Genomic DNA, 9,951 nt, shown 5'->3' with positions numbered 1-9,951 from the left:
TCCCTCTGGCGCGTGTTGTTAAAGGTGCCAGAAATATCAAGGGGTGGCAAAGATGCTGCTGGTGCGCAGGGCCTGGTGGTGGCAAAGGCCCAAATGGGGCACCAGGCAGGAGTGCGAGAAGCAAGTCTTTCTGCACCTCGGGCAGCTCAAGCGTCAGCCCTCCTCATGAGAAGCTGGGAGTGTTTCCCTGCCACGAGGTGGCAGAAGCAAGGAAAAGGAAACCGCTAGTATCTAGTGTAAGGTCAAGGTCAAGGTCAAGGGAAATGCAAAGAGGCCCAGCAGGAGGATGATGGGGGCTTTGCAGCTGCAGGGCCACTCATACACTCGTGCTCCTGACAACACAGCCACGTGAGGCCATGGTGGCCAACGCAGAGGTGGCAGACACACCAAACTGGATAAGGGATGCAGCAAAGCAGGGCTCAGCACACACAGAGGCCACGTGCCACGAGCTCACACTGGGCCATGGTGGCAGGCCGGCCGAGCCTTCCCTTCACCCACACCCCAAGGCGCTGCTCTCACCCCAGCCCTCACTCTTATCCCTCACTCCAATTCTCTGCCACGCCATGCTCACCCTGAGCCCTAACTCGAGCCCCAGAACCTAGCCCATGCCCTCACCACTTCAAAGGAACCCTGAGCAGGGCTCCAAACACTTCCTTCCCCCAAGCCTTCCGCAATCCCTACCCTGAAACGACAAGCACTAAAACCTTAGCCCATGACCAAAACACTGGCTCCTAACTGGAAACATGAAGGGCAAGCCTAAACGTGCCCCGTCTTCCCACAAAGACCCGCACAGGAGCCCCTGCACACACGCGGGCTCTACTACGCCGTCTCCGCAGTTACTGGCAATGACTACAGACTTCCTCCAAACAGAAGTTACCGCCACATGCTCAGCACGATACAGGGGGATGTTGGTGGGAGAGGGTCTCCGAGAGCTCTTAAACTTGCACAGAGCTCCAGCAAATTCAAGCAGTGTCATCCCACCAGGAATCTGCTTACATCTCTCTCGTGGAGAGAGTGCAGATTATGGCCCCCACTGCTACTCTCAGGAGGGGCTAACATGCTCAGCTGCCGGAGGGAGAGTTGGACATGTGTGCATAGCCTAAGAAGCCTGTGATAGGACTACGAACAAGGCATCTTTGCTTTAAGCCATCTCCTTCCTCTTCCCTTCCCTCTTCTCTCTCTCTCTCCCTCTCTCTTCCTCTCCCCCTTCCTCTGCCCCTCCCTCTTTGGCTGCCTCAGAATGAAATGCTAGATGGCTTCAGAAGCGTTGCTTTGCACTTCCGGAGGCACAATCCCCTGCCCTCCGAGCAGCTCAGAGAGCCAAGCTCAAACTGCAGGACCCGTCAGTGTAATCGTGGACAACACCTGATGCACTTTGAAAAGACGCATCCAACCAACAATGCTTTGCACACCCTCATGTGCTAATGGCAGAGCACAGAACTTGCCAAGCAAATTTAGCCAAGCATACCCCACTGAGTAGCTAAGATCGGGTGCTCTTGTCTAGTTCACTGCACACTCTACTGTGGCTCAATTGGATGGCACTAAGTTTGCCGCTAAGGGGGCAATAGGAGGGAGCGGCCCTGTCCTTGGCAGAGCCTTCAGCAGGGAGCAAGTCAGAGCACGCTGGCACTGCTCATGCACGGGCCCTACAGCTAAAGCATAGCGGCCTCAGGTTTCTCTGCTCATTCGTGGACACACGTCAACTGGTGCAGAGACTCCCAGAATGACCTAAAAGTTTCTTGGCCTTCCAAGGTCTTCACACAGTCTTGCTCGGAATGGCTGCCGAAGGGCTCTTTCCCTGGTGCCAGTACTGCAACATGAGCTGATTGCTTTCCCTCCACACCTAGAGAGAAAGCCTGGAAAAGGGCCCTGCTCTAGGACCGCGGCGTTGTGCTCTGCAAGGCCGTGGGAGAGTGTGGCGCACACCACAAGAGGGAAAGAGACACCTCGCACCAAGGAGAACAGGCCATGTCAAAGTGCCCATGAGGGATGGTGACAAGCGCGTGCCTTCTTCCCTTCCTGAGTGTATTCTGCCTGAGAAGCAGGTGTGAGAGCTGTGCTGGCGGAAGCACCGTCCCCGCTCCTGCCCCCACCTTGAGTGGGGCAGCGCAGTGGCCACAGGCTCTGCACAGCGCCCTGCGCTCCCCGGCGTCAGCTGAGCGCGTCTCTGCCGTGATCCTGCCTCATAAAGGATGTGCCCACTCAGCTGCCACGAGCCCCGCCTTGGCCGCGCTGCCCTCCCTCACAATGGCCCGCACGGCTGGGGTCACTCGGCGGCACAGAGGCTGCTGGCGCAAGAGCTGCTTGCGCGCTCTCTGCCCCGGCGCTCGCGAGCACGCTGCTGAAAGGGAGCGTGAGCTGAGCAAGCCCTTGGAAGAACTGGGCTCCTTCCTTTTCCAGTCGGAACTGGACGGTGTAGAGATGGACTCCCGCTCTGCAGGCTGCCATGCGGTACCGCCTGCAAGAGATGGCCGACAAAGGAGCTACTCCTGTGAGTAAAGGCTTCAAGAGAAAGGGTTAATCTTGTGACTCCCCGGGGCCCACAAGTCATTGTCGCCCATGAGAAAGAGACGTGAATAAGCTCTTGAGTGGCCAGCCCATGGGAGCGGCAGCCCCGCATGGGCTGTCTCTGCTAGGTGCTTGTGTTCTCCACGCAGCTGCTTCTGGTGCTGGGGGCTGCTCTCCAGAACGCCGGCTTGGAAACCTGCCTTCCTAGAACAAAGGCAGGCAGTCTCTTTGACAATGTGCTTTCCTTGCAGCCACTGCTGAGGGAATGGCTCCACCAGGAAGGATGTCTTTGCCAGCCAAGAAGATTCCTGTGTCTTGGCAGCAGAGGCAAAGCGTTGGAGCTGGACTCCACAACCTGGGAAATACGTGTTTCCTCAACGCGGTTCTGCAGTGTTTGACCTACACTCCCCCTCTGGCTAATTACATGCTTTCCAGAGAGCACAGCCAGTCGTGTGAGTACTTGGGAAGCCTTTCCTCGCAACCTCCTGGACAACTCTGCTCCTGCTGAAAGACCAAGAATGCCTCTGGGAAGCAAACTCTGACTTTGCCCTATTTTGCCTGATGGGGCTGGCGTTCAACAGCGCGTGCACGGCAGGCTCAGGAGAGCTGCTGCAGTGCTCGCCTTCATTTAACGCCCTGTGCCCAAATGCCAAGGAGGCATTCTTTCCTCCCTCCAGTGAATGCGGAAGGGTTTAGGGAAGCAAAGCACTCCAGGACTATTTGGCCTGGAGTTACTTACGCGTTCGTAGAAAGAAGCTAAAATTTTGCAGGAGGCTGTCACAGGTTCTCAGCGTTCTGTCACAGCTGGCTTTCCCTAATGCACTGTGACACTGTGACAGCAGATGCGGTTGCACTGCAAGAGGAGGAAAGCTACCAAAGAGCACTGTGAAAGCACTCTCAGTTGGTGTGCCTATTCCTGTGCACTTCCCTGCCCTTGCAAAGGATGTCTTGCCAATAGTCCTTTAGGTGTTTCCTCAGAAAATGCATGCTACTGCAGACTTCCTGCTTAATGCTTATGCACACAGACTGGCCTCTTGGCCCTTTTGGAGAGGAGAGCGTGGTACGCAGGGCAGAGAGTGCACTTGAAGCTGCAAGGTTGTTGTTGCTTAAGGTTGTCTCTAGCAACGTCGCTAGCTTTCACTAAAGCCAGGGGGTTACTTCCTTGACGCTCAACAGGTTGTGAGCAAGGTTCCTGCATGCTGTGTACCATGGAAACACACATCAACCAGGTCCTGTTCAGCTCTGACAAGGCCATCGAGCCTCTGGCAGTCCTCAATGACCTTCGGCGTAAGTCTTTTCACATGGCTTTCTCTGTAGAAAGGCCTAAATTTTGAGAGGGCTGTTTCATGGGTGCAATGGGTACGGAGAGTTTTTTGTTTGTTTGTTTGTTTTTTGTGAGGGAAGGGAGGTTTTAGCAAACTACATCTTCTTCTATCCCTTTCTATGAGATAAGCCTTGTATAACCCTTTTATTCACTAGGAAGAGGTGAGCGTTTCTGCTTCGGCAGACAGGAAGATGCTCACGAATTCCTACGTTACATCGTGGCTGCTATGCACGTTGATTATTTGAACGGATGCACCGAGTAAGCAGAACCAACTTATCCTTTAAGTGTTCTCTAGGACTTTAGGACCCTTCATTTGCTACCCTGCGTTGCCCAGGGTTTTCACCGAAAAGAAAAGCTCTTTGACTCTCTGCTTGGGCTCTTGGGAGTGACAATGATAACATTTTGTTTCCAGCTTGGACACCTTGTTGCAAGGCACCACGGTCATCCATGAAATATTTGGAGGATTCCTAACATCCAGAGGTACTTTTTACGACTCTTAGTGCCCTCAGAAGTGTGCCTTTGTGCCTGTTTGTTGCAAAGAGCTTTCCTCAAGTACTGGCTCTCAGTAATGAAGATGGAGCAAGTGAGTGTCCTTCGTGTTTTGTGAAGTGTTTCTGTTTGCATTGCAGTAACGTGTCTGAGCTGCCAAGCCGTTTCAGAGTCCTCTGAGGCGTTCCTCGACATCGCTTTGGAGATAAAGGTAAGCGGTTGTGGAATTCTGGCCGACGATGTCTTTGAAGGTGCTGAGATTTTGAGCTTGGCTCTCCCCTTTTGTGACTTTCTCACCTCGTCAGTCTTCCCTTAGGAAGACCTCACTGGTCACAGCAAAATCGTGGGGTGATGGATGGCTGGGGGCTCTGCACACATGCTCATCCTGCCAGGCTTCCTCAGTACTGCCTCTGTACACTGCCAGTTGCTATACGATGGCTTTACTAGTGGTTTGCTTTGGTTTGGGTTTGGGTTTTTTTCTTTTCTTTTCTTTTTGTCCTTTCTTACTCCTGCAAAGCTAACTTCATTGTGTGCCACCACAGACAGGTAGCTCTTGGTAGCCCAGTACTTTGAGACAACCTTTCCAACAAGGCTTTCTAGCCTGATAAGGCTCTTCAAGACGCTCAAGCACAGTCCGTGTTCAGCACACTCTCCTTCAGCTCCCCTCTCCCTAGTGTTCACTGCTTCACAGGAGGATTCCCAGGTGTTAACGAGGGAGGCCCCGCGGCAAGAGGGGAGTCACGGGCTGGGATCCAGATTCCGGGATCTCAGTGCCCTACTTTCTTCCTCATGCAGGCAGCCTCCTCTGTCACCAGCGCTCTCAAAGAATTTGTGAGAGCGGAGCTGCTGGAAGGTGAAAATTGCTACCAATGCAGCAAGTAAGATTCTGCCTAATGCCATCCAAATTGGAGCTTCATCCTGGCCAAACCTGTGGCCTATCTCAAAGCACAAGTTCTCCTTTGACTTACTGCACAAAGAAGAGCATGAGAGGCAGCTTTTGGCTGTGCAGCTCACAGCCTGAACTCACCCGAAGCTTGCAAAGCGTCCACTTGCTTCTCAAAGCGGAACCTTTCCCATTCTCTGCAACTAGCTGGCAGTCTTGGCCAAGGAGCGCACACGCTGGCCTATGGGAGTATTTTCTTCCGCTTGCTGTCTTCCTGGGGCCGCTCGTCCTTGCTAACTGGGAAACTGTGCACCAACCTACTCCTACAGCCAGGAGTGAAAAGCTGCCTCCTCTGGGTAGCAGTGAGCTCAAGCGGGAAAGAGCTGAGCATAAGCATTTGGGGTGGGAGGCCACCACAGCTTCCGAAAGGTGCTAGAGTTCCCAAGTGAAGGGGCTAGAGTATCCAAGTGCACAAGCTCTGCGGCCTTGCTCGCACAACATCTTGTGCAGTTCCTCAGTTGTGAAAACTGCAGCTAGCTGCTCTCTCAGTGAGTTGAATCAACTGCCTGTACTTTGCAGGTGTGAAAAGATCGGTGCTGCATCCAAGAGCCTTACAATACAAGACTCACCCAGCGTCCTGACCATCGCCTTGAAAAGATTTGGCGATTTCACTGGCGAAAAGATTAGCAAGGTATGTGTGCGGCTGTAATGCCTTCTCGGGCAGGGAGATTTCCCCGCGGCAGAAGACTCCTTCAAAAGTTCTTAATGTCTGCCAGCTGCAACTGCAGCCCTGGAGGATGCCTAGGAAAAATCAGTGAGACTAGTAGGTCTCGCTCTCTCTTGCAGTAAGAGCAAAGTTCCTGTGGGATGAGAAACATATGCTCTGCTCTTAAGGAACTGATTTTGCAGGGAGCCGTTCTCTGCAACTGAAATGATTAAAATGCAGTCTGGGGGAAGAACACTCCCTGAGGAAGCAGAGGACGTGTCTGTCACAAAATGTGCAGTCCATGTTCTTAGAAGGGTTTTCCTGCGCCTCTTTCATGAAGGCTTCCCAGAGGGGTTTTCAATCTTCTTGCTCTGCCTTCAGGATGTGGCCTACCCTGAGTATTTGAACCTTCGACCGTACATGTCCCAGTCCTCTGGAGAACGGGTCCTCTATGCCTTATACGCGGTCCTGGTGCATAGAGGGCTGAGCGGTCGTGCAGGGCACTACGTCTGCTTCACCAAGGTAAGCATCAGCTTCATTTGTGGCAGGGCAAAATCTGTGCTGGTGAAGAGAAGCTTGCCCCTGCCTGTGGCTGGCAAGCACCGCTTTTAAGGGGAAAGGACTTGTTACGGGTGTCCTGGTGATGAGTCTTGGAGTATCCTTTGCCTGCTAGGGTTCTCTGGCCGTTTTCCTGAAGAAAGCATGCGGTTGCTCTAAAGGCATCTCTGCCTTTATTTGCAGGCCAGTAATGGACGGTGGTATCAGATGAACGACGACTCGGTAGTCGCCTGTGACATCAAAACCGTCCTCAAACAGCAGGCATATATACTTTTTTATGTCAGGTAAGAGCAAGTGTATTGCAGGGCCTTCAGGGTACATTTGCTTTTGGCACTACTCAAACATCTCTTCTTATCCTCGTCCTGCTCTGTGTTTTATTCTCTGTCCTGACGGGAAGGGGCTATTGGTAGAATTGAACTCTATCCAGTCTGCAATTCCCCAAGGCACGTACTGGCTTTCATTTCTTGGCCGTCACCTGCTGCACTGGCGTCACTTGTCACGTATACGCTCCCTGTAGCGGCGAGCGCTGAAATGAGGGGAAAGTCAGGCCAGAGGTGGTGTAAGCAGGAGTTCTTGCTCTGAAAGGGACAGGCGTGGGAGGAAGACCAGTATCTAGTCTTCACTTGGCAGTCTGGCCTACGTTTTCAGTATGCCATGGCAGCCGCTCCTAGAAAATGCTAGGATGGGGTTCAGCCCAGGAGCAGGCTCACAGAACAGGTCTCAAGCGAGGTGACTGTTGTTTCCCAAGGTGCTGTGAGGAGACACCTGGAGAGCGCCCTTCTTATGCACCCGTGCCATCTCATGGCCCTTCGCGCCTTGCTCAGCAGCGGGCTAAGAAGGAGCAGGCTGCACTTCCGGCACCACAGCACCCACCTCCCATGATGAAGGTATTTGCGGGGGTTAGAGAGGGAAGGACTGAGGCACAAAATGGATTGTGGCATTTTCCTTTTTCTTCCTTATTTATTTATTTTGGGGTTTTTTTGTTCTTTGTTTTGCGGAGGGATGGGCAGGACGCGTAGCTTGTGCGTTATGTTTTCCCTGCCACAGTGCAGAGAAAGCACTCCTGCTGCAGCCACAATCCCTCAAGCAGTGGCTAAGACTAGACTGAGTGCAGCCCTGCTGCTTCCTCACTCGCAGCCCAGCTTCCCGAGGCCTTGCGAGGCATTGCAAGTGAGGCCTAATCATGCTCACATCATGAAAGCAAAAAACAACAAGCAGAATTTTGCTTGGTTTACTTTTAGTTTGGTGGCATCTGCTGAGACAGCAAAAACACCATGGCTTGTTCCTGAGCACTGGAGGCGGGGGGGATTGTGTCTAGGGCTTTTCCAAGCCGTGTCTTTGCACAGAGCCATCTTAGAATGTCTTCTTTTGAAATGCAGAGCTCAAGGCCTTTAAAGAGAAAGAGAGCCCTGCAAGAGGACCCAAAACACGCCAGTGTCCACGAACGGGGTGCTCATTCTCCCAAGAGGAGGTGCTCTCACAACCTGCAAAGCAGCAAACAAAACTGCCCTCAGCAGCACTACTGCAATGGGAACAGCTGCACATCCCGCCGTAGTGACAGAAACTACACAGAGAAGGACAGAAGCTCCGGGAAACGTCCTCACTACCCATCCCAAAGCAGAGGACAAACAGAGCAAGGCAGGTCACACGTGCGTTCTTGCAAAAGCAGCTGGCTCCACCTGCCATCCGTGTCCAGAGGGCAACATGGGCATCGCTTCAGCAGCCACCGAGCAGATTCTTGGCTCTATTCAGGACTGGAGCAGCCCTCTGGAAAATGCTCTCCTCCAAGACAAGCACCTGCAGCCGTGCCCCTTCCTTCTGCTCTTGAGGGCTCCTCCCAGAAAACTCAAGAGCCGAGAAGCAGAAAAAGAAGACATCCCCATGCAGAAGGGGAAGCTGAGAACGAAATGCAAAGGAAACGGAGAAAGAGTGAAAAAGGACATTTCATCACTTTGTACTTCTTTCTCCTCTGCCTCTTCCTCTTCTCTGTCCTCTTGGCCTTAAGGAGCACTCAGTAGTTCAGATCCCTTGGGTAGGTGGATGAAATAAAGGCAGGAAAGCAACTGCTGAGTTGTGTGTGATCTTTGGGACTCTTCACAGTATGAAATCTCACCGTGAAAAGAAGCGGCGTTTCTTTCCCACATCTTTTCCCTCTGGCGCGTGTTGTTAAAGGTGCCAGAAATATCAAGGGGTGGCAAAGATGCTGCTGGTGCGCAGGGCCTGGAGGTGGCAAAGGCCCAAATGGGGCACCTGGCAGGAGTGCGAGAAGCAAGTCTTTCTGCACCTCGGGCAGCTCAAGCATCAGAACTCCTTGTCTAGTTCGCTGCAGACTCTACTGTGGGTCAATTGGATGGCACTAAGTTTGCCACTGAGGGGGCAAAAGGAGGGAGCGGCCCTGTCCTTGAGAGAGCCTTCAGCAGGGAGCAAGTCAGAGCATGCTGGCACTGCTCATGCACGGGCCCTACTGCTAAAGCATAGCAGGTTTCTCTGCTCATTCGTGGACACACGTCAGCTGGTGCAGAGACTCCCAGAATGACCTAAAAGTTTCTTGGCCTTCCAAGGGCTTCACACAGTCTTGCTCGGAATGGCTGCCGAAGGGCTCTTTCCCTGGTGCCAGTACTGCAACACGAGCTGATTGCTTTCCCTCCACACCTAGAGAGAAAGCCTGGAAAAGGGCCCTGCTCTAGGAGCGCGGCGTTGTGCTCTACAAGGCCGTGAGAGAGTGTGGCACACACCACAAGAGGGAAAGAGACACCTCGCACCAAGGAGAACAGGCCATGTCAAAGTGCCCATGAGGGATGGTGACAAGCGCGTGCCTTCTTCCCTTCCTGAGTGTATTCTGCCTGAGAAGCAGGTGTGAGAGCTGTGCTGGCGGAAGCACCGTCCCCGCTCCTGCCCCCACCTTGAGTGGGGCAGCGCAGCGGCCACAGGCTCTGCACAGCGCCCTGCGCTCCCCGGCGTCAGCTGAGCGCGTCTCTGCCGTGACCCTGCCTCATAAAGGATGTGCCCACTCAGCTGCCACGAGCCCCGCCTTGGCCGCGCTGCCCTCCCTCACAATGGCCCGCACGGCTGGGGTCACTCGGCGGCACAGAGGCTGCTGGCGCAAGAGCTGCTTGCGCGCTCTCTGCCCCGGCGCTCGCGAGCACGCTGCTGAAAGGGAGCGTGAGCTGAGCAAGCCCTTGGAAGAACTGGGCTCCTTCCTTTTCCAATTGGAACTGGACGGTGTAGAGATGGACTCCCGCTCTGCAGGCTGCCATGCGGTACCGCCTGCAAGAGATGGCCAACAAAGGAGCTACTCCTGTGAGTAAAGGCTTCAAGAGAAAGGGTTAATCTTGTGACTCCCCGGGGCCCACAAGTCATTGTCGCCCATGAGAAAGAGACGTGAATAAGCTCTTGAGTGGCCAGCCAATGGGAGCGGCAGCCCCGCATGGGCTGTCTCTGCTAGGTGCTTGTGTTCTCCACGCAGCTGCTTCTGGTGCTGGG

The sequence above is a fragment of the Tinamus guttatus genome, unplaced genomic scaffold (assembly GCF_059628265.1).
Source record: "Tinamus guttatus ecotype Peru unplaced genomic scaffold, ASM5962826v1 Tinamus_guttatus_pri_ptg000608l, whole genome shotgun sequence".
In the NCBI taxonomy this organism is placed as follows: domain Eukaryota; kingdom Metazoa; phylum Chordata; class Aves; order Tinamiformes; family Tinamidae; genus Tinamus; species Tinamus guttatus.
Note: the sequence above shows the minus strand (reverse complement) of the source record.